The sequence below is a fragment of the Psammomys obesus genome, unplaced genomic scaffold (assembly GCF_907164565.1).
Source record: "Psammomys obesus unplaced genomic scaffold, mPsaObe1.curated_primary_1811, whole genome shotgun sequence".
Taxonomy (NCBI): domain Eukaryota; kingdom Metazoa; phylum Chordata; class Mammalia; order Rodentia; family Muridae; genus Psammomys; species Psammomys obesus.
Genome location: NW_026596100.1, coordinates 6,721,827 through 6,746,180, shown reverse-complemented (window position 1 = coordinate 6,746,180; position 24,354 = coordinate 6,721,827). Strand labels below are relative to the sequence as shown.

General features: G+C 37.3%; 1 non-coding gene across 1 annotated transcript; it reads right to left on the bottom strand.

Moving 5' to 3' along the window:
• Positions 1-20,719: 20,719 nt before the first annotated feature.
• On the bottom strand, positions 20,720-20,826 carry LOC129692170 (U6 spliceosomal RNA). The gene has a single exon (XR_008722648.1). It is a non-coding gene; the product is annotated as a U6 spliceosomal RNA (small nuclear RNA).
• Between the last annotated feature and the right edge of the window lie 3,528 nt (positions 20,827-24,354).

The following is a 24,354-nucleotide window of genomic DNA, read 5'->3' as shown; positions in this document are numbered from 1 at the left end:
GTAAAGAAATTTTAATAAATAAAGAATTAAGAATTTTTCTACATACCATATAAAATAAGACAGGTGGCTAAAAAAGTTTATAAAAGGTTAAAATCAGTGAAGATTATTTTTGAAAGGAAGACTTGAAAAGTTACAAACAAATGTTTTTTAAAAATATATATATATTATTATTTATTAAAATTTATCTGGGCATAGGGTTTTTTTTCTTTTTCTGAAACTGTTTCTCCAACCAAGGACCATGTATGGATATAACCTAGAACTTTTACTCGGACGAAGCTCGTGGTAGCTCAATAACCAATTGGTTTCCCATAGTAAGGGGAACAGGGACTATTTATGACAGGAACTCAATGGCAGGCTCTGTGGCCTCCTCACCTCCCAAGGGAGGAGCAGTCCTGCTAGGCCACAGAGGAGGACTTTGCAGCCAGCCCTGAAGATACCTGATAAAACAGGGCCAGATGAAGGGGAGGAGGTCCTCCCCAATCCGTGGACATGGAATGGGGCAGGGAGAAGCTGAAGGAGGGAGGGTGGGATTGAGAGGGAATAAGGGAACAGTATTCAGCTAGGATACAGAGTTAATAAAATGTAACTAATAATAATAAACAATAAAAAAGAAAAAAATATTAACTTTTTATCCTAGCTGTAGTCTCCTCCCTCATCTCCTCCTGATTCCACCCTTCTTACCTCCCCTACCTCCCCCCCATGTTCCTCCACTAAGCCACTGATAAGGGAGGTCCTCTTCCCCTACTATCTGACCCTATCCTATTAGATCTCATTATGACTGTCTGGTTGCTCTTTCTCTTGACCTAGTAAGGCCAACTCACTAGGGAGTGTGATGAAAGAACTGATAAGTAAGTTCATGCCTGTGACTTCCTCTGCTCCCCTTACTAAGGATGCCTCATGGAGACTGAGCTGCCATGAGCTATATTTGAGCAGGGGATCTAGATACTCTCCATACATGGTCCTTGGTTGATTCATCAGTCTCTACAGGACCAGATTTTTGGCTGTGTTGGTCTCCTTTTGAAGCTCCTGTCCCCTCCAGGTCTTTCTATCTCCCTCTTCTTCTGTATGTTTCCCTGTATTCTGCCCAAAATTTGGCTTTGAGTCTCAGTATCTGCTTCGATACTCTTCTGGGTAGAGTCTTAAAAAACCTATTAATTACTTCATTCCTTCATGTAATCATCTTGTGTATGCATGTGCATATAGGTTTGCCAAGCCTTTCAAGTGGAATTCAGAGGACCCCTTTCTATTGTTGTGTTTAAGGATTTAAACTCAGTTCACCAAGCTTGGTGGCAAATATGTTTATCTAGTGAGACATCTTACCAGCCCTCAATCAAATATTTTTAAAATAAAAGTAGACCTTATTTGGTATTTTATAAAAGAGATTGCACATTGTAAGAAAAATGAGTAGTAAATAGTGTTGACATATCACATAGGAAGTTAAGCCTAAATATAATAAACATTTATGTACAATATGTTGTATTATATGATAAATTAAAAAATCACGCACCAATACTTTCCATCAAAGATAATTCATGAATATTAATAGGCATAAATATGTTTATACATAATTTTCCCTTCAATTCATATAACAATTTCTACTAGCGACAGGTAAAAATTGGTGAATTATCAAATTTTTGCTGTATAGATTAGTAGCAATTCACATTTTACAAAGCTATTTTATTTCATTTTTGTCTTGATCTCTGACTGTTCATTTTAGTCTGTCCCTAAAACAATTTCTAGTAATTTTAGTTTCTTTATTTTTATTTTGGGTACAAATACCACAGGTAGGTTTTATGAAATCAAGAGAACAGTTGCTGAGGGGTTGGTTGTTAAACACAGGTTTGGTCTTTTCAGAAAAATTATATATTTTATTGTTTGTTTGTAAGTAGATGGCTGAATTGGCAAAGAGACTCCACGGATTGTCGACTCAGTATTGCATTACTTCTCAGTTCACTGTGAACTTAGAGGAAGACAGAGACTTCTCATTTTTTGCTTATGAAGACAAAGGAAAAACCTTCTTTATAAAGTAGAATGTGGTTTCCAGAAGCTTCTTATTAAAATGACATTCTCCCTGTGGGCATGTGTATTAAGAACCAGTTCACCCAGCCTAAAATCAATTACTTCTGCCTATGGCAATGAAAGTCTGAGTTAAATGTAATTCTCAGAGGTAGTTAGCATTCCGTTGAAAGATATTGCTTCTGTCCAAGAGAGAACTTACCCAATTTAATCAATTCTTGGCCTGTTACACTTCTGATAGTAAACAAGTTAGATTACCAACTGTAATTATTAAATACAGCAATTAAGACATTGTTTCAGACAACTTGTGGAGTAATCAATGACGTGTTAGTTGTGGAATACTTGGATGTTTATTCAGAAGCCAGCACAACAGCACTTTTAGTACAAACATGTTTCTACAACTCTAAACTTGCCTTCTTCTTATGCATTCTGCACAGTGTTCTTGGGCTTTACTTTCCAAACAAGAAACCTCCCCCGATCTCTGTCCAAGAAAGTTCAGCTGTTCTTCTGTGCTCTCTAACCAGAACCTACGCAGCCTTCAGCACTTCATCTCAGCTTAGTTTGCTAGACTCCTTTTATTTATTTATTTATTTATTTTTTCGTAATCTCAGGAGCTTTTCTCTTCCTTCCACTGAATTCCGTGTTCAGGCCATTCTTGATTAATTTTTATTCCTTCAAACACAATATAGTGTTTCATTTCAGGCTATTTATATAAGTTTTTAACTTCATCAGAAGCTCTTATTCTCTTGCTTTCTCCCTAACTCGTACATTTATTTTTGTTGTTGTTGTTGTTGTTGTTGTTGGAGTATCAGTATCTTAGCTTTCTGTCTTGCTCCTATAGCTGATGCATGTTTTTTTCTGCACAGTCCCTTCATACTCTGGCTTATACATTCTATATACAGCTTCTTCTGAGCAGAACGAGCTGGTTTGCTTAAGACTATGTGTAGCTCACGCTGCTTCTTACAAGTATGCAGATGCTAAGCAGACAAATGTAAAAAAAAAAAAAGTAAGCTGGACATTTATAACAGTCAATTTAGATACATTTTAAATATTTTAGTTGATAAGAAGAGATGCTCAATGTCACAGAAATTTGATCCACTTCCATCTGACATGGAAGGCCTTTAATTTCATACTCAACATAGAACCAATTTTTTTTTTCTAGTAAAAAGATGGTTTGCAATTTTCAAAAAAAATCCTTGAAGAATAAACAAGGCAGATCCATCAACTAGTGACATGAAAGGAGGATAATGACTTTTTAAAGATAAATTTGACACTTCATAACACACCGATCAGTTTATGATTAAAATGTACTGCATATTTTATAATACTAGAGAGAAAATACAGGCAAACTGCATTTTTTTTTGTTTTCATGAGCAACTAAAATATCAACAGTAGCCAATCTCACCATACATTTTGTATAAAAACATGTAGTTTAGAAAACTATGCATAGCTATGCATCAAAAAGGTTTGACTACATTGCCACAGTTGTTATCCACAGTAGGTAGCACAGAGTGTACTCTTAGACATCTGCTTAGGCATATTTGAATCTTTGGTGAATTCTAATGATGCAGATAAACTGATGTATATGTGAAAGGATTTTTTTTAAACTCCAAAATGGTTTAACAAGGGAAGAAAATGGGTATTCAATTTTATGCAAAGTATAAAATACAGAATCAAACACAAATTGGTAATTAATTTCTTCCTTTTCATGTACATCTTATTTTAGCAAATTGAGCCCTTAATCAGTTCACAAAAAGAACTTTATTTTCTTACATCTATTCGTGTAGTGTGTGTGTGTGTGTGTGGTTTGGATACTGAACCTATGTCTTTTCAAATGCAAAACATGTCCTAAATCACTGAACTACAGCATCTATCCGTATGTCTATTTTAATAGTAATAAATTCTTCTGTCGTGTGAAAATACTTCAGCTTTTACTATGTTGAAATTTTTTTCATTTTTCCAAAATATATACTAAATGATCCTTTTGATAGTTGAAGCAAAACTTTTAATATAAAATATTTTCACTCCATATATTTTTAATGTCTGAAACTTATTTATACATTTATTTTTCTTTTCCCTAGCAATAGTTTACACTCAAGGAATAAGTATTTGGTGACATGAACGAATCATATTATTTCACCCTGTTAAATGCATAACACCACACTTTGCCGGGAACAGAAGAGTTTTGAATTACTGAGCTGAGAAGATACTTCTTAATAAAGACTTAATTGCAGTCTACTCATGGAGAAGTACAATTGAAGGAAAAAAACAATGTTTGTAAACTGGCTTAAATATCTGTGTGGAAGTTTTATAGTATCTTTCTATATAAGTTTTATCTTACTTGCCCGAGCTTATGTAACTATTATTAAATTTAACTTACTAAAGTTAATATATTGGTATCAGGAATATTTTATGCCAATATGTTTAATGGAAGTTATTCTTTAATTTCAGTTCATAGTAATTAATATATGTCATTGATCTCATGTGATCAATCATGCAGGTGTCACAGCAAATGCAAGTTTATAACTAGTAATGGGTAAAGACATTTAGAATAAATATATGGCTGTGGGGGTTTTGTGTGCTTTCTTTAATCTACAAATACCTGAGACATTTTTGAATTATCCATTTATGATTTTAAGAGCAGAAAGTTTAAATAAGCATCTTAGGAATTAGACTCTGTTTTCTCAGACCTGAGAGGTGTGCTGCATTTTGTTCTTGCTTGCTTACAGAGCCTTAATCCACAAAGGAAACATGTCACCTAATCCACCCTGGTCATTAGTTCCACTGACTCCACTTAGTTGGGAGATCCAAGTGTGAGCATGGGGCGCTCAGAACAGTTTATTGTTTAAGCAGCCCATGTTATCCTGGTCATTTAAAAACAGGGCAATCACCTTACACTCGTCAGAATGGCAAAGGTTAAAAACTCAAGTGACATTCTGCTTCTGGGACAGCTCACTCAGGATGATCCTTTTAGGTCCCATCATTTACCTACAAATTTCATGATTTCCTTATTTTTCATTGCTGAGTAATACTCCATTTTGTAGATGTACCACAATTTCTGCATCCATTCTTCAGTGGAGGGGCATTTGGGCTGTTTCCAGCTTCTGGCTATTACAAATAAGGCTGCTACAAACATGGTTGAGCAAATGTCCTTATTGTGTACTTGAGACTCTTTTGGATATATGCCTAGGAGTGCCATGGCTGGATCTTGAGGAAGCGCTATTCCTAGTTGTCTGAGAAAGCGCCAGATTGATTTCCAGAGTGGTTGTACAAGTTTACATTCCCACCAGCAGTGGAGAAGGTTCCCCTTTCTCCACAAACTCTCCAACATGTATTGTCACTTGAGATTTTCATCTTGGCCATTCTGATGGGTGTAAGGTGAAATCTCAGGGTTGTTTTGATTTGCATTTCCCTAAAGGCTAATGATGTTGAGCATTTCTTTAAATGTTTCTCTGCCATTCGACACACGGTATATACTCACTCATATAGACATAACATAGTATACACCTACTAAAAACTGTACATCTAAAGAAACTAAGCAAGAGAGAGGACCCTGAATAAATGTTCAATCCCCATCCTGAAAGGCAAAAAGGCTGGACATCAGAAGATGAAGAAAACAGGAAACAACCTAGGAACCTGCCACAGAGGGCCTCTGAAAGCCTCTGCCCTGCAGACAATCAAAGCAGATGCTGAGACTTATGGCCAACTGTTGGGCAGAGTGCATGGAATCTTATGTAAGAAGTGGGAAATAGTAAGATCTGGAGAAGACGGGAACCACACAAGAAGAGCAACAGAACCAGAAAACTTGTACACAGGGAACTTCCCAGAGACTCATACTCCAACCAAGAACTATTCGTGGAGATAACCTAGAACCCCTGCACAGATGTAGCACATGATAGTTCAGTGTCCAAGTGGGTTACATAGTAAAGGGAAGAGGGACTGCCTCTGACATAATCTGATTGTCCTGCTCTTTGATCACCTCCCCCTGAGGGAGGAGCAGGCCACAGAAGAAGAAATGCAGCCACTCCTGAGGTGATCTGATAGACTAAGATCAGAAGGAAGGAGAAGAGGACCTCCCCTATCAGTGGACTTGGGAAGGGGCATGCATGAAGAAGGGGGAGGGAGGGTGGGATCGGGAGGGGAGGAGGGAGGGGTTTAGGGGGAATACAAAATGAATAAAGTGTAATTAATAGTAAAAAAAATTAAAAAAAAAAACTCAAGTGACAACACATGCTGGAGAGGTTGTGGAGAATTGGGAATCCTCCTCCACTTGGAATGGGAATGTAAACTTGTACAACTTTGGAAATCAATCTGACGCTTTCTCAGACAATTAGGAATAGTACTCAAGATCCAACTTCTTTAGATGAACAGATTTTAGTAGGTTTATCCTATATTATATGTCTATATGAGTGAGTATATACTATGTGTGTCTTTCTGCTTCTGGGACAGCTTACTCAGGATGATTCTTTCCAGTTCCCACCATTTACCTGAAAATTTCATGATTTCTTTATTTTTCATTGCTGAGTAATAGTCTATTGTATAGATGTGCCACTACTTCTGTATCCATTCTTCAGTTGAGGGGCATCGGGGTTGTTTCCAGCATCTGGCTATTACAAATAAAGCTGCTACGGACATGGTTGAGCAAATGTCCTTATTGTGTACTTGAGCCTCTTTTGGATATATGCCTAGGAGTGGTATGGCTGGATCTTGAGGAAGTGCTATTCCTAGTTGTCTGAGAAAGTGCCAGATTGATTCCCAGAGTGGTTGTACAAGTTTACATTCCCACCAGCAGTGGAGGAGGGTTCCCCTTTCTCCACAACCTCTCCAGCATGTGTTGTCACTTGAGTTTTTGAGATTGGCCATTCTGATGGGTGTAAAGTGAAATCTTGGAGTCTTTTTTATTTGTATTTTCCTGGTGGCTAATGAGGTTGAGCATTTCTTTAAGTGTTTCTCTGCCATTCGATGTTCCTCTTTCGAGAATTCTCTGTTTAGCTCTGTTCTCCATTTTTTAATTGGATTACTTAGTTTGTTGCTTTTCAGCTTCTTTAGTTCTGTATATATACTGGATATTAGCCCTCTGTCATATAAAGAGTTAGTGAAGATTCTTTCCAATCTGTAGGCATTTGTTTTGTTTTGATGATGGTGTCCTTCGCTTTATAGAAGCTTTTCAGTTTCATGAGGTCCCATTTATTGATTGTTGCTCTTAGAGCCTGAGCTGTTGGTATTCTGTTCAGGAAGTTGTCTCCTGTACCAAAGAGTTCTAGGGTATTCCCCACTTTTTCTTCTAACCGATTTAATGCGTATGGTTTTATGTTGAGGTCTTTGACACATTTGGACTTTAGTTTTGTGCAGGGTGATAAGTATGGGTCTATTTGCATTTATATCACTCCTAGGCATATATCCAAAAGATGCTCAAGTACACAACAAAGGCATTTGTTCAACCATGTTTGTAGCAGCTTTATCCGTAATAGCCAGAACCTGGAAACAACACAGATGTCCATCAACAGAGGAATGGATACAGAAATTGTGGTGCTTTTACACAATGGAATACTACTAAGCAATTAAAAACAAGGAAATAATGAAATTTGCAGGTAAATGGTGAGATCTAGAAAAGATTATCCTGAGTAAGGTATCCATGAAGCAGAAAGACACACATGGTCTTATATAGACCTATAAGATAAGATAAATATACTAAAATATGTGCACCTAAAGAAGATAAACAAGAAAAAGGACCCGGGGTAAGATGATCAATCTCACTTAGAAAGTCAAATGGGATGGACATGGAAAGTAAGAGAAAAGAAACAGGAAAGGAGCCTACCACAGAGCGTCTCTGAAAAACTCTATCTACCAGTGTATCAAAGCAGATGCTGAGACTCATAATCAAACCTTTGGCAGAGTGCAGGAAAACATATGAAAAAAAGGGGAGTCGGTAAGACCTGGAGAGGACAGGAACTCCACAAGGATCAAATATATCAGGACACGAGAGTTCTCTATGAGACTGCTTCTCCAACCAAGGACCATGTATGGATATAACCTAGAACCCCTGCTCGGATGTAGCCCATGGTAGCTACATCCAAGTGGGTTGCCCTAATAAGGGGAACAGGGACTATATCTAACATGAATTCAAGGACTGGATCCTGTACCTCTCCCTGCCCCTGAGGGAGGAACAGTGTTGCTAGGCCTCAAAGGAGGACATTGCAGCCAGTACTGAATATACCTGATAAGCTAGGGTCAGTCAGATGGAAGGGGAGGAGGACTTCACCTAGCAGTGGACTTGGAAAGAGACAGGGAGGAGATGATGGAGGGAGGGTGGGATTGGGAGGAAATCAAGGAGGTGCCTATGGCTGGGATACAAAGTAAATGACCTGTGATGAATATTAAAAAAATAAAAAATAAATAAATAACTAAATGTAAGAAAAAAAATTAAAACAGGACAATCTCAGTGTATACCCATTTCCTCGGAAGTCTTCTACAGAATGGCAGATTTCCCCAATGAGGTGCTTCTCTGACCGTCTGTCTCCTCTACAGGTGTCCAGTACTTCCTGTTCTGTATTAGCAAGCATTCATTCACCCTGTGACTTCAGCAGAGCCCTGAAAATGCTGAAGGACTGGCTGTTTTTATTTTTATTTTTTTTCTAAGAATAGCCAGGTAGCTCCATGTTCGTCTGGAGTTGACAGAAAGAGCTAAATGTGAAAGTGCCCGTTTTACTGTGAGAAACAGGGAACTTTCACAGCGTGTTGACACCACTCTTGTGATGGGTGAAATGGGAGAAGCAGAGGTGCTGTGCTTGTTTGCTTGTCTGTCTAAGGAGATAGCATGGTGGGTATCATGCTACATAAGGACATGAATCAAATCCCTGTATAAAACCGGGTACAGTAGGGTAGGTTAGTAAGTCTAGTGCTAAAGAGGAAGAAAAAGGAGAAGGCCTGGGCTTCCTAGCCAGCTAACCTATCCTATTGTTCATGTGCCAGGTCCCAGCCAAAAACTGCCTCAAATCACAGGGTAGATGACCTTTGGGAGGGGCAGCAACAGAGGTGGACCAACATAAGAAAACACGTATACATCTAATTTCTCCCACATTGGCTATATCAGTACTCTCTCTTTCACACACACACACACACACACACACACACACACACACACACACACTGAGCAAACTTCATTGCTCAGACTTTATGACAGTCCCTCAAAGGCTGTCCGACCTGTCCTCAGTTATAAATAGGAGAATAAACAGCAGCGCAGAGAGAGCCCGAACACAGCCAGCCTGTAGAGCTAATACCTTTATCTTTTTTCATCAGAATAAGCTCACCACAAAAAGCAGGACACAATCCATGTCTAGTAAGGCTGTGCATTTGCTGAGAGAAAACTGCCAGACTGCTTTCAGCCCTTTTATAGATGTCATTCATATCGTTAAGCTGTAACGTTGCAAATACAATTGTGGGTATTTCAAAAGGGAGTTGAGTTGTATTGCAATTTGCCATTTCTCTTTGTTTTCAAAGCTGAAGTATTTTAACAGTTTAGGAGATGGTTTCTGGGTTTCTTATTTTGCTTTTTATTTTCCCTCCTGAGATTAAGACAGTGCATTTCTATAGCATTCATCACTTAAGAAAGTGGTGTGTGTGTGTGTGTGTGTGTGTGTGTGTGTGTGTGTGCATGCACACATGTATTTTCTTTCAGGACCCAATTTCCACTCATTACAGGAGAGCTGAATTCTAAATCAAGGATTGTAGAAGAGAGATGTGCAATCTGAATAAAACATTTCCAGAGGAGTCTGAATAATAGTCCTGCATAAAGGGGCCTGAAATGTTCTTGAACCATAATTGGAAAAAACTTGAAGTGTGTGTACTCAGGAGCACATGCACGGAGAAGAGGTTAGTTATCATTATTCCTCGTGCTGGTTAACATTTGCAGGGCCCCAACAGTGTTTTTAGTTTTGAGTTGAACACAAGTGTTCTGTTAAGTGATCTCCTGTCTAAAGTACCCATGTGACGGCTCATCTCTAATCACCCTCTGCATGAAGACAGCATCCACAAGCAACCCCAGAGCAAGGGGACTTTTAATGTGGCAGTAGAATCAACTCACAGTAAAACAAAAGAATCAGTTCAGGCCAATGTGGCTTCTGTAAGCATTAATGGATAGCCTTTGTTTCTAATCTGTACTTTTTCACTGTGTCTGGACCTTAGCATTTCTAACACATACATGCTGACTTTATAACCTTCCTATCACTGAGGAATTAAAGTAGATCTAGGAGACTGTGGGTTAGGCTTAATTTCTGACACCATTGGTGTTGTACTCTATAGGCAACTGATAGAATATCCTCTATCTTTGATCATATGTAAAAACAACGTGTTATATTTGAGAGCTGTTTCTCAACACTTATTTATGAAAAGCCACCATAGCTGGGTTTGAAACGATTAGTATAGTACAAAGGAGATTATAATTTAAAAATATTGTTTTGATTAATGAAGGTAGGATGGAACTGAGAAAAGGCAATGTGGGTCACAGATTTATAGGAAATAATGCACACTCCTAGGTGTAATCTCTAGGACCATTATTTTATATACCCACAGGTAAAATAATGATCCCAACAGATAATTAGAAGTGAAGTATTACCCATAACAAAAGCATAGGTATTCTGAATTGTACACCAAAGCCATATTGAGTCTTTTTAGCTAGGTATTGGGGAGCTGTTGAAATGTTTTAGCAGGTGAGTGACATGTCCAGAATTGTATTTTATGAAGATTAACCCTATGGCATTTTCAGGATTGATCAGCATGAAGCCTGCATTGTGACAGAATAGATTGTGGTGGCGCAGATCTGATATATGGTAGGGGCAATGAGAATAGAAAGGGAGAGATTGACTTAAGCAATACATGACACTGGAACTACAAGACTTGATTATTAAATATGAGACCTGAGGTAGGGGATGTCAGAGATGAGTTCAGACACTTTGAGCCTGGATGAGAAATCAAGTATAGAAGAGCAGGAACATTCTGTCAGTGGTTTTATTATCTCCTATGTGCTGTGAATCATATAATCGATTGCAGTCTAAAAATCTTGGGTAGAAAGCCATGCTCCACATAGTACGAATATTCTGCCATCTTGGCATCTGTGCTTTTGAACAGTGATGCATTGTCAATCTCATATATTACGTGGTTGGAGAATATTTTCTGTTTCAAATCTACAGTGAACAAGAACACCCCCTAAAAAAATCCCATTATATTAATAAAACTAAGCATATTAATATTCTAGCAAAATTTCACCTAAAAATAAACTATATCAATCTGTGTTAAGTCTTAGCTTCAACTTTTTTTTTTTTTTTACCCTACTTAAACCAAATTACTAGATGTGAGTGTAGGGGGGTTGGTTCATAATTAATTTCAGGTATTTTGATAATATTGAATAATTAGTAAAATTTGCTGAAGCAAATTCTCCTGAAAGATTTTCATTTGGGAAGCAATAAAATAAAATTTCAAATGAATTTACAGTTAACATTAAAAAACTAAATCAGATGCATATTCAAGATTATATATACATATGGACAGTATTATCATTTTTCCATCTAGTAATACTGTGATTTGGAAAACAAATGCTTTGTTGGATTATAATCTGTCTGAAATAAAAATATATTCTCATTATTCTTTGCTCATTTGAAATTAATTGAAAATTATACCTAGACATCCTTGTGCATGTGGCAAGTCCCAGCCAAGGGTCTCCACACATTATCTGGATACAAAACATTACCTATTGCATTATCCTCCCTGTACCCTGAATTTATGAGATTTAAATTGACACCTTACACCTGCAGTGCTCATTAGATTTCAAGAGATCCACAGAGGCTGCAAAGCAATAGTTTCAGTAGTGTATTTCATTTTATTAGAGAATAGAACTAGATATATTTATAACAGATATGGATATACATGTATATACATGTGTATATTTATGTGTGTATGGATACATGTATGTATGTACATACTATGTGTTTTGTGGAAAATAGTAGCTAAGCCTACAATTAAAGTACAGTTAATAGATTTTGTGTGTATATTTTCTTCACAATAGGAAAATTTAAAAACCCACAAAATTGGTGAAATACTCATGTGACTCTAAGTCATATTTTCATCTTCATTAGTAGAATCATTTGTACAAAAAGAGGTTTCATTATGGTGACTTCATGAGCGTGCATAAGGCATTTTGCTAACATTAGTCCACATTTATACCAACTTCCCTTTCCATTCATAGTTCCTGTTTTCACATCTTTCTGACTTTGTTTTGCTTTGCATTTCCTTTTTCAGATGAACTTTTGCTAATTTAATCCAGCTGGCTTTGAACTCCAGTCATCATTAATTATCTGTTCTCTGAATAACACAATTATGTCAATAACATACATTTAGTTTATATATCTGATTCTAATTCATGCTATATCATGGACATAGCAAAACAGGACTTGTCGAAGCATAAGGGAAAGAGTCAATTCAGTTCTGAGATTAAAATTCCAATTTAAGACTTTTTTTAAGAAAGTGAACACATTTCGCATAGCTTGAGATCCACCTAAGCATTTGTTTTCCAAATTACTGTATTCTTACATGGGGAAAATGTTATCCATATTTATTTAAAAAATTGAATATGCATTTGACTTAGTCTTTGAATGTTAAGTGTAAATTCATTTGAAATAAAAATGCTGAGGCTACAGAGAGGAGTGTTCAGCTCTTACAGAGGACCAGAATTCAGTTTCTAGAACCCAATACAGCTGGTTTATAACTTCCCACAACCCCAGTTCCAGGTAATCCAAAGCCATCTTCTGACCTTTGTGGAATTCCACGCACAGGTGAATACCTGTTCCCCTACATACTTAACAATTACAAAGTATTAGTACCCTTTAAAGTGCTGCCTTAGTAGACGTGTGTGCCTCTGGCCTATGAGTGTAGATTTATTTGCTGTACCAACATGACAACGCTTTTGAAGGCTGATGGCAATTTGTTATTCTTAATACCTCATTATTGTGTAATAGAAAATCCAGTGTTTTGTTAGTATGTGTCTGCTTTAGACTTTACACTTTTTGATACTTGCATGAGGACTGAGCTTGTTCTCTTCACTTTTGGCCTGTTTAGTTGAAAGTGATCTAAAAGCTAGCAAGTGAGTCCCTGTCCAATGCAGTCCTCACTTCCCTTACTAGCATACCCACCTGAAGCCTAAGCTGCCTATCTGCTACATCTTTGTAGAGGGCCTAGGTCCAGTTCAAACCTGGTTGATGCTTCAGTCTCAGCAAACCTCTCTGGGCCCTTGTTAGTTGGCTCTGCTATTTTTCATGTGGAGCTCCTGTCATTTCTAGGCCCTTTTCTCTTTCCTTCCACTATTTCACAAGACTCCCTACACATGGACCAATGTCTATGAGTCTCAGTATCTGTTTTGAGGCACTCCTGGGTAGAGCCTCTTAGAGGACAACTCTGATGGGCTCCTATTTGCAAGCTTAGCAGAGTATCCTTCATAGTGTCAGGGGTTGGCCCTCTCCCATAAGGTAGGTCTTTGGGCAGGCATCAGTTGAGCATTCCCTCAACAACTGCTGTATCTTAATCCCTGCACATCTCCCAGGCATGGTATATGTTGGGTCAGTTTCTGTGGGTGGGTTGGTGTTCCCTTCCCCTTTACTAGAATAGTCTAGTTAGAAGATACCCTCTTCAGTATCTATGGGCTCTGCTACTAGGAGTCTCTGTACCCTGGTTAAGATCTCCAGTTTGTCTCAGAGATGTCCCCACCCTCAGTTTTTCTTTTCTTTACAGGTCTACTGTCCTCATGCCCTTGCTCTCCTCACATCTGATCTCCATTCTCTTAACTCTCTGTGCTCCCTCTCCTACTTTGTTCCATCTCTTCCCTCATTACCTGTGTCTATTTTACCATCCCTTCCAGTGAGATTTATACATTTTCACTTTGGTTTTTCTTATTATTTATCTTCTTTGGTTCTGTGCCTCTTAGTATGCTTACCTGTATTATATGGCTAAAATCTACTTATAAGTGAGTACATACCATGTGTGTCTTTCTGAGTCTGGGTTACCTCAGTCAGGATGTTTTCTAGTTCCATCCATTTATCTAAAACTTGCATGGTTTCTTTGTTTTTAATAGGTTGAGTAGTATCCCATTGTGTAAATGTGCCACAGTTTCTTTATCCATTCTTCCTTTGAGAAACAGGATGGTTGTTTCCAGATTCTGGCTATTGCAAATAAAGCTATGAACACAGTTGAACAAATGTTCTTGTTGTATGGCAGAGTGTCTTCTGGGTATATACCCAGGAGAGGTATAGCTGGGTTTTGAGGTTAGAATTATTCTTTATTTTCTAAGAAAGCATCAGCTTGATTTCCAAAGTGGTTGTAAAAGTTTACACTCCCAGCAGCAATGGAGGAGAGTTCCTCTTTCTCCATACCCTAGCCCTCTTGTGTTGCCTCTTAAGATTTTGATCTTAGCCATCTGACTCTTTTGGTATGAAATCTCAGAATTATTTTGATTTGCATTTTCTACATGATTAAGGAAGTTGAACATTTCTTTTTTTAATTTTTTTATTTATTACAATTTATTAACTTTGTATCCTATCTGTAGCCCCCTCCCTCATCCCTTTCCAATCCCATACTCTCTCCCTCTTCTCCTCTAGGGGAGGTCTTCTTCCTCTCCCACCTGACTAGCTTATCAGATCTCATCAGCACTGACTGCATTGTTTTTCTCTATGGCCTGGTAAGGTTGCATCCCCTCCTCAAGGTGAGGCAGGTGATCAAAGAGCCAGACACTGAGTTCATGTCAGAGACAGTCCCTGTTCCCATTACTAGGGAACCCACTTGGAGGCTGAGCTTCTATGGGCTACATCTGTGCAGGGGTTCTAGGTTAACTCCATGAATAGAAATTGAACATTTCTTTAAGTGCTTCTTGGCCATTCAAGATACCTCTGTTGACAATTCTCAGACTGTGATGAAGGCACTGCTAAGACATGTACTGATCTGAATTGTTGAGGAACAGAAAGTTTTATTCAAAGTAGGTAATAGAGCTAATACAGGTAATGCAGTTGAAACAAAGCAGATTTCATGAGATACTAGAAGGAAGTCTAAAACATGTAGCGCTAGATGCAGTCTTGTGTCTTCCTCATGATATATTAGCACACTCTTCAGTAATCTGAAGTCAGCAATTGAATGGCTTAGCTTTGAGAAGCACTGCTGTTCCAGAAGACCTTGCTTTTCATTCTCTTTGTATGTCTTCCTACAAGGAAGGGAGCTGCCTGTTTTGTTCACAAAGAAGACTGGGAACATTACAATAATGGCTTCCAATACACAAGATGTAAGCAGCACTGCAAATGTTGTCCACACACGCATTTCATTTGCTTATTTAAGGCAGCAGAAGAATTGGTTTTTAACGGTAAATTACATAAAAGTTAATTGATTTTAAGTAGAGATATTTTAATTTAAGCTAAAAATTTTTAGTCTTTAGGGATTTCATGAGGCAATTCATCAGTTCATGTGGTTTACTATTATATACTAGACAATTTTACTAGTATCAAATTTATTAGAATTTGATACTTCTTTCAGTGAGCTATAAAACAATTATTATATTGTGCAATAATCAATGTCTAAGCCAAGTCTTGTTTTTTTTCTTAATATCCAGGAAAATAGACCTACTGAATTTAACTTCACTAAAATAAACATAATTTTTGATTTATAAAACCAGAGTGTAAAGCCATGTTTTACACATAGTCTAGTGTATGCCAGCTGCAGGAAAGTCTCTTGAGATACTTTTTAATATTCAAGTTTCCTGAGGTGTAATCTGGAAGTTTACAGTTGAATAAGTTTCTATTTGTGTTTATCATTTAAATTTAGAAGTTCACTTGGAGGAGTGCTTTTTATAACTCTATGCATATGTCAAGCCTGCTTCTTAAAAGGATAGTAAGTGACTCTTACATTTGAGGATTGGTTCATTGCTCCATTTGTTTTCCATTTTTAGCTCCTTGTTCTCATTTATTTTCACCCATTTTCCCTCATTCCCACTCTCCTTTTTTTTCCTATTTATTTATTTATTTATTTATTTATTTATTGTAATTTATTCATTTTTTATCCAAGTTGTAGCACCCTCAGCCCCTCCCAAGCCCAACCTTCATCCTTCTTCTCCCATTTCCTCTCCCCAAGTCCACTGATAGGAGAGGTCCTCCTCCCCTTCCCTCTGACCCTAGCCTATTTCCTTTTTCTCCTTTTTGCTTTAGTATCTTCCAGGAGCTGGAGGACCCACACAAACATGTATGTCCTTCAACCTTAATCAAAGACAGCTCTGATAAACATGGATCATTCCACTCTTCTAATAGTGACCCTTCCTTCATGTTAGGGATCCAGTCCACAGCTTCATGCAAGCAAGTCAATCACTCCTAACACTGAAGCGTCTCCAGAAGCCACCACATCTTTAGATAGTCTTGGAAAGTATCTCACTACAAGGGTTTGATTTTGATTCATTAAAAATAATTGTCTATATTCATTTTGGTTTTGGTTTTGGTTTTGGTTTGTTGTTTTGAGAAAGAAGATGAAATTGAGTCAGGGGATGTATCTGTAAAAGGTTTTGGGAAGAGAAGGAATATGTTCCAAATATATTGTATGAAATTTTAAGAACCTGACAGCATTTCTTTAAGAAGAGGAAGAACTATGTGCTCTGAACATTGAAGCAGGCAAGCTTCTGTATTTCTGCCACGTAAGTAGCAACATTTTATATTCTTTCTATGTATGAATTAGACCCATTTCCAGTGATTTATCAAAATGTGTCAGAAGAGTTTTAGTTCCAAAATGCTTTATGGGTACTTTAGCTAACCCTAGAAATGACAATAAAATGCCCTACTTAATTAGTAAGTTAATTAATTTAAAAACGGAAAGTTAAACACAACATCTCCTAATGCTAAGCTCTGGAAAATCCCGGTGTAACATTTCTGGCATTAGTCAAAGAGGAGCCCAGACAAACAAGGCAAAAGAGGGGAGGATATTCCCATTAACTCAAAATTAAATTCTTTCATTTTCCATGAAATAAACTCCTTAGTGTGTGCATCTGACAGGTGATTAACTTTTCTGGCTATAATATATTAAACAGTATTTGGGTGAGAGAAATTTCTCCATTTGCAAACTTGATTAGTCATTGACACAAAAGTCTGGGCCATCCCATGATCATCTTCCAAATACCCAGGATGAAATAGGCCATGACAACCTTAAGAACTTTTACTCAATGTTCTAAGAAACATTGTAGTTCTCTATCATGAAAACCACAAAATTAATCCCAGAGTTAATTTTAGTACAGAAATCAGTGGGTTCCCATTCTGCATCTGCTGGAAGAAAGGTGACTGAAGGGCTTTCAAACTTTGCAGCTCCTTGGTGACATTTTCTTCCTTCATTCTTTTCAGCTACAGCTTAAACATCAACATCACAGCTATTTACGAGGAGCTTTTTCTCTAATCCAACAGAAGGATGTGAACTGTTGATTGCCCATTTTCTTTATTTGCCCAGCTGCTGTAACCTTCAATCTAAGCCATTTAGTCTCTGTCTTCCCTTTCTCTTTTCTTTCTTTTATTTGATTCTTCCTCGTGTGTGGTCACTTTATAAAGCGAACATTCATATTCCACCAACAAATTATTCTAGCATATTACCTGTTAGACAGTGAGATAATTATTATCCATGTTTTATTCTGTGAAAAGTGTATGGTCAGTTTTAGGTTAACAAATAAAAAAAAAGTTATTTACTTTTTTTGGAATATAATCTACGAACTTTCACATTGCCTTGTGTGTGTGTGTGTGTGTGTGTGTGTGTGTGTGTGTGTGTGTGTGTATGGGTATGTGTACATCTATCCAACTATCATGGTGCCATTTATCTCATCTGCATTTATATCAATTATTTAACAAATTTAACACAAGCAATTTTAAGTAAGAAAAAAAAAAAACATTTAACTGAATGATTCCAACAGGCCTTAATTTTCAGAAATAACCCACAACTCCACTTTCTGTTTATTATAATCATCCTTAACGGGCATACAATACTTCTGACGAGCTGTAAAGCTAATCTTCATTTTTCCCTATCCAAGTACTAACCATCCCTGACTCTGCTAGCTTCTGAGAGCAGATAAGATGGAGCACATTCTGGGTGGTTTGGCTGTAGATCATTCACTCATGAATAAAACTGAAGCCTTTGGCTTTCCAGCTCACACAGCTGTTTTTGACCATTGAAGCTTTTCTGAAACAAGTGAGCCTTTAGATCATAGTGAAAACTCTCAAAGAATCTTAGGGAAGAAACACATGATGAATGAATTTCCACATCCCCCAAAAACATCAGAGTAACTGCATAGCTGCAGCTACAGAGAAATGCAAGGCTATTTGTGATATGCTACTTACATATTTCTTTGAGTCGACAGAAGTTGAGTCAGGACAGAAATGATTATGGAAAAGAGAAATCAGGCCACACATGTAGGGACTCAGATGTAGACAATCTTTTCAGATTTCAAGGGATTAAAAAAAAAGTTTATATAGAGTAAGAGCAAAGTTCAATGCTTCGGATATGTTTTTATCTTAACATATTAGATGATATCATCTTTTACAATTTTTTTAAATTTGATTAAAAAGGCAATTGTGTATAGTCAATCCCAGAATTCATGGGGAAAAGGAGATTCATAGGAGAATCATATATTTTTTGTTTTTAAATTCAGAAATACTTTATGTGTTATTCAAATATCTAGAAATATATGCAATAAAGTACAAAGCAAACAGATTCTAAACAGTTGCCATTCACTAGTGTGATAATATGATTTATTTATGTAATTAGGGTTTTTTACTTAGAATATATCTTAGGGGTATAGCTTGCTCTTAGAGTGCTTGTCTAGAATGTACTAGGTCCTACATTTGACCCTCTGCATGCCCCAAAATACTGAAATTAATTCATTTGCTTCATTTTGATTTTTTAAATTTTAGTTTTTATACAAAATAGTATTAAAATTTTCCCACCTTTGAACTTTTATGTATATTTCTTTTGTGATTCTTGCATTTGATGGGCTCATTTATTGTAATGTTGATGCATGTACTTGTGTACATCTATATAAGTGAGCTTGTTTTTTTTTTCCTCAGAGGAGCTTCTTGAAACCATGTTGCTGCTTCAGTACCATGATCTTTTGAATCAGATAATCCTTTCTTATTTTCTTTCTCTCCCAGCCACAAGAAAGTAGCTATTGTCTACACCATTGCCAATCCAAATATACTCAACACTAGCTATGACTTTACTGTAGTTTCTTGATTAGCAGTAATGCTGATTATCACTTAAGTTTTATTACCCAGAATTGCCCATTTCTATGTTTTGAACATCTTATATTTCGTTTTTTATTGATAAGTAAAAATACATAATCTAATTGAAAGCTAAACATAAAGGAAATAGGTGGAGCATCTTCCTCTGTTGAGTTTTCTCAACTGCAATGAAAATTTCATCAAGTGTTAGACAATTATTATTATTGTTTAGTTTTTAACTTTTTCTGACAATGTCTATATGTGCGTATATATGTATGTATGCATTCATGTATGTATGTATCATTATCTATGTAATCTATATTTTATTTATCCATTTATTGAGAATTTATCTATTTATTGAAATTATAATACAATTACATCACCCTCCCTCTTTATTTTCTCCCTCCAAACCCTTCTATACATGCCTCTTTGCTTTCCTTCAAATTCATGGGCTTTTTTTGAGTAATTTTTTTTTTTTTTTTTTTTTTTTTTTGATTCCTGTAATTTTTTTTTTTATTAATTACACTTTATTCATTTTGTATCCCCCCATAAGCCCCTCCCTCCTCCCCTGCCAATCCCACCCTCCCTCCCCTTTCTGCATGCATGCCACTCCCCAAGTCCACTGATAGGGGAGGTCCTCCTCTCCTTCTTTCTGATCTTAGTCTATCAGTTCTCATCAAAGGTGGCTGCATTGTCCTCTACTGTGGCCTGGTAAGGCTGCTCCCCCCCAGGGGGAAGTGATCAAAGAGCAGGCCAATCAGATTATGTCAGAGGCAGTCCCTCTTCCCATTACTATGTAACCCACTTGGACACTGAACTGCCATGGGCTACACCTGTGCAGGGGTTCCAGGTCATCTCCACAAATAGTCCTTGGTTGGAGTAGGAGTCTCTGGGAAGTTCCCTGTGTTCAAATTATCTTGTTCTGTTGCTCTGCTTGTGGAGTTCCCGTTCCCTCCAGCTCTTACTATTTCCCACTTCTTACATAAAATTCCATTCACTCTGCCCATCAGTTGGCCATCAGGCTCAGCATCTGCTTTGACAGTCTATACTGCAGAAGCTTTCAGAGGCCCTCTGTGGCAGGTTTCAAGGTGGTTTCCTGTTTTCTTCTGGCTTTCAGAGGCCCTCTGTAGCGGGTTTCGAGGTTGTTTCCTATTTTCGTTTTCTTCTGATGTACATCCTCTTTGCCTTTCAGGATGGGGATTGAACATTTTAGTTAGGGTCCTCTCTTTTGCTTAGTTTGTTTAGATGTACAGCTTTTAGTGGGTTTATTCTATATTGTATGTTTATATGAGTGAGTATATACCGTGAGTGTCTTTTTGCTTCTGGGTCAACTCACTCAGGATGATCCTTTCCAGGTCCCACCATTTACCTGCAAATTTCATGATTTCCTTATTTTTCATTGCTGAGTAATACTCCATTGTATAGATGTACCACAGTTTAAAAATATGGAACGCTTCACGAATTTGCGTGTCATCCTTGCGCAGGGGCCATGCTAATCTTCTCTGTATCGTTCCAATTTTAGTATATGTGCTGCCGAAGCGAGCACTTGAGTAATTTTTTTACATGCATGCATGTGTAAGTATATCCATAGATATTATTAAATATAATCCGTTCCGTCTGTGTAATGTTATTTTCTGTTTGTATTCAGGGGTGACCACTTGATATTGTATATCCAATTGGTGTGCTCTTCTCAGAGAAGACTATGTCTCCCATTCCCTGGAACCCTCACTTGTCTGCAGTTCTTTGCATAGGGTTGAGGTCTCATAGCTCTGGAATCCTAAATGACTCTAGGTAGTAATCCTAGATTAATCGTGGATCTTGGAGGAGAACTTACAACCGCCACTTTATTAGACCATCATAATCCCTAACTGCACACTAAATATTAGTCCTTATACCCACAGGGACGTGCAGTCTTCACCCCTTATCAAGGTGAGAGACCAAAGCGACAGCTATCGTTAAAACCTAGAGTAGGTGCCTAGGTGCAGTAAAGTAGTTAGTAATGCCCTGAGGGGAGAGTTAACTCGCTGCATTCTTTCCTCACCCACTAGAGATACGGTTGCTAGGAAACTGGACCATCCCCCTAGGGAGGGTCACCTGGTCATTAATGGCCTGGGAACCTTCCTATAGCCAATCGATTCAAAATGTAGCATTTTGACCAATAGATGCTTGCCAGGCAGGAATTGCCCCTGCCTTGGGTATGCTGGGAGGGACCAGAATCTATAAATCACCCAACTAACCTGGGCACGCGGGCTCATCTCCCACCGCTTCGGCGGTGGGGCTGTGTTGGCCCAAGCTGCAGCTTGTAATTTACAATAAAAAGACCCTCATGTGTTTTGCAACGGAGTCGATTCCTGTAGATCTTTTGGGGGCTCGCGAACTGGGTATAACAAAGGAAACTTCTCTTTAGAACATACTGAATCCATCAGAGAAAACTGAAAGAATCAAAATCAAAATCCAGAACTGTGCAACAGCCCAGTCCCAAGGGATATATCACTGCAAGGTCCTAAGGAAGCGGGGCTAGAAGGATTGCAAGGCCAGAGGATCATCGAGTTTGCTGTGAGATTGTGTCCTCTAGAAATGTCAGAAGCTACACCCATAAAGTACCACAAACATGACTACCAGAACATGAGAGAAAAGGAACAGACATGCCAAAGTGTATGGAGAAAGACCATGGTGTCTCATTGCATTTTAAAGACACATGTAAAAAATGTTCATGGTGAACAAAGGGAAGAGATATGATAGAAAAAGAATATGTGCATTTTAAAATTTTATTTGCATTTTAATTACTTTGTATACAAAGAAATATGATACTTTGTATATATACAAATATATATATAATACATATAAACATATATATATATAATGTATAATTTGTATACAAAGTAATATGAACATAGTCATGTTATTTTTCTCTTTCTTTCTCCATATCCCCATCTGCTCTCTTTCCAACTTCATAACTTTTTGTGTTTCGATAACCTACTCTCTTCCCCTTTCAAAAATGTAATTCTATATCTCTCCATCATCTAACTTGCAGATTCTCCAAGAGAGACCTGCTTTCAGTAGAAACTCACTGTTCGATTCAGTATCAATAATGGTAAAGAGATTTCTTTTAGATATTTTCTCCAAACCTATATTTATCTAAATGTACTCATCAGACAGTTGATGACCTCTAACACATTTGTGATTTGGGACTCATTCAACTTGAAACACTTTTTCAATTTATCGTTAAGTTCTGAGGAGTTTCTTTTAGCCTGTTTTCCTTTCCTTTATTTGAAATTTTAGTATCAAACATTTTATGTACAGAGATATGTACCTGTATAATATTTTTCTTTATTATTATTATAAAAGTAAATAAGTGAATAAATTATAATTAATAATTTATTTTTTTATTTATTACAATTTATTCTCTTTTTATTCCAGCTCTAGTCCCCTCCCTCATCCCATCCCAATCCTACCCTCCCTCCTTCTTCTCCCTATGCCCCTTCCCTAGTCCATTGATAAGGGAGGTCCTTCTCCCCTTCTATCTGACCCTAGCCTATCAGGTCACATTCTCTTTCTGGATCCTCTTTCTCTGTGGCCTAGTAAGGCAATCTTGCCAGTGGGAAGTGATCAAAAAGCAGACAACCAATTTCATGCCAGTGACTGCCCCTGCTCCCCTTACTAGGAAACCCTCATGTAGACTGAGCTGCCCATGGGCTACATCAGTAGCAGGGAGTCTAGATCTTCCCCATGCATAGTCCTTAGTTGATTCATCAGTCACTGCAGGGCTCCCTGGGCGCATAGTTTTTGGCTCTGTTGGTCTCCTTATGGAACTCCTGTCCCCTTTTTATTCCTGCCCCCTTTTTTTAAGACAGAGGAAGGCTATTAGAAAAATAGCCGTAAATGAGCTTATAACCTGATCAGAAGACATAGCTTCATTATGGATAACAAACACTAATAGTATTGTCTATATGCACGGATTTTACGCACATGATTTTCTCTTACAGAAAGGCATATGAGGATTTTTTTCCTTCCAGTTTTCTTATCATTTTGATTCCCCCAAATTCTTAATACTCTCCAAAGGCTCTATGAACTTTTATCACTTTGCTCCCCTGTCCCCCATAGCTTTGCGTATGCTATCACTTTCCAATTTCAACACCCATTCTTTGCCCACTTGATCTGCTAGTTGAGGCTAGCTTCTGAGGTCCTGAAGCCTCTTTCTTTTTGCCAGCTGACTCCAGGATCTCAATATGGTTCTTTGCACTTACCCTTTGCCTGTTCCTCCTTCAAGTTTTAACATCTCTCTCTCTCTTTCAGGTATGCTGAGCTAGTTTTACTTTGCGTGTAAGTGAAGAAATGCCTGCACCAAAAGAAATATTTCTCCTACTTTTGTTCTCTGTTTTATTGTGTACTTTGTTAAAATTTCCAGTTCTTAACTCATGAACCGGCATGCTGCCAGACTTATTTTAAGATTTTCAACTCTCTCAATACCAACTGGCATTTGGAAAACTAGGAGGGTGGGATCCAGCAGAATAAAAATGATCAGAAGTCAATGACACTTTCCTGGATAAAGAATTTGGGTAATTGAATTTTTACATAGCCATGAGGTGTAGGGAAGGAATATAAAACACCCGAGCTAAAACTGAGGATAATAAATATTGAGTCTGCTAAATTAGATTTTAATACTTATCTTATGTGAGAGATGCTAGCTATTCTTATAGAAAAGCCTCACATATCTGAAACTGAAAATAAAATTATTGCACCTAAATCTCATGGTGAACTCAATAGCATTCCCAGTAATGGAGAATATTAATTAATATCATCAAAAAAACTGGGTAGAATTTATCATCAGAAACAAAACAAAACCAAGCTTATACCACATGGCATAGGTATTTTTTCAGTAATATTTTATATGTATTAATAGAAATGAAAGAAATAATAAAAGATTTTTTCTGTTTTTAATCTTTCCTTAATAAAATGTGATCATCTTAGAATTTTAAAATCTCTCAAAAGTATACATTTGTATTAGAGGCTTATTTTGTTGTATTTTTCTTTCTTTCTTTCTTTCTTTCTTTCTTTCTTTCTTTCTTTCTTT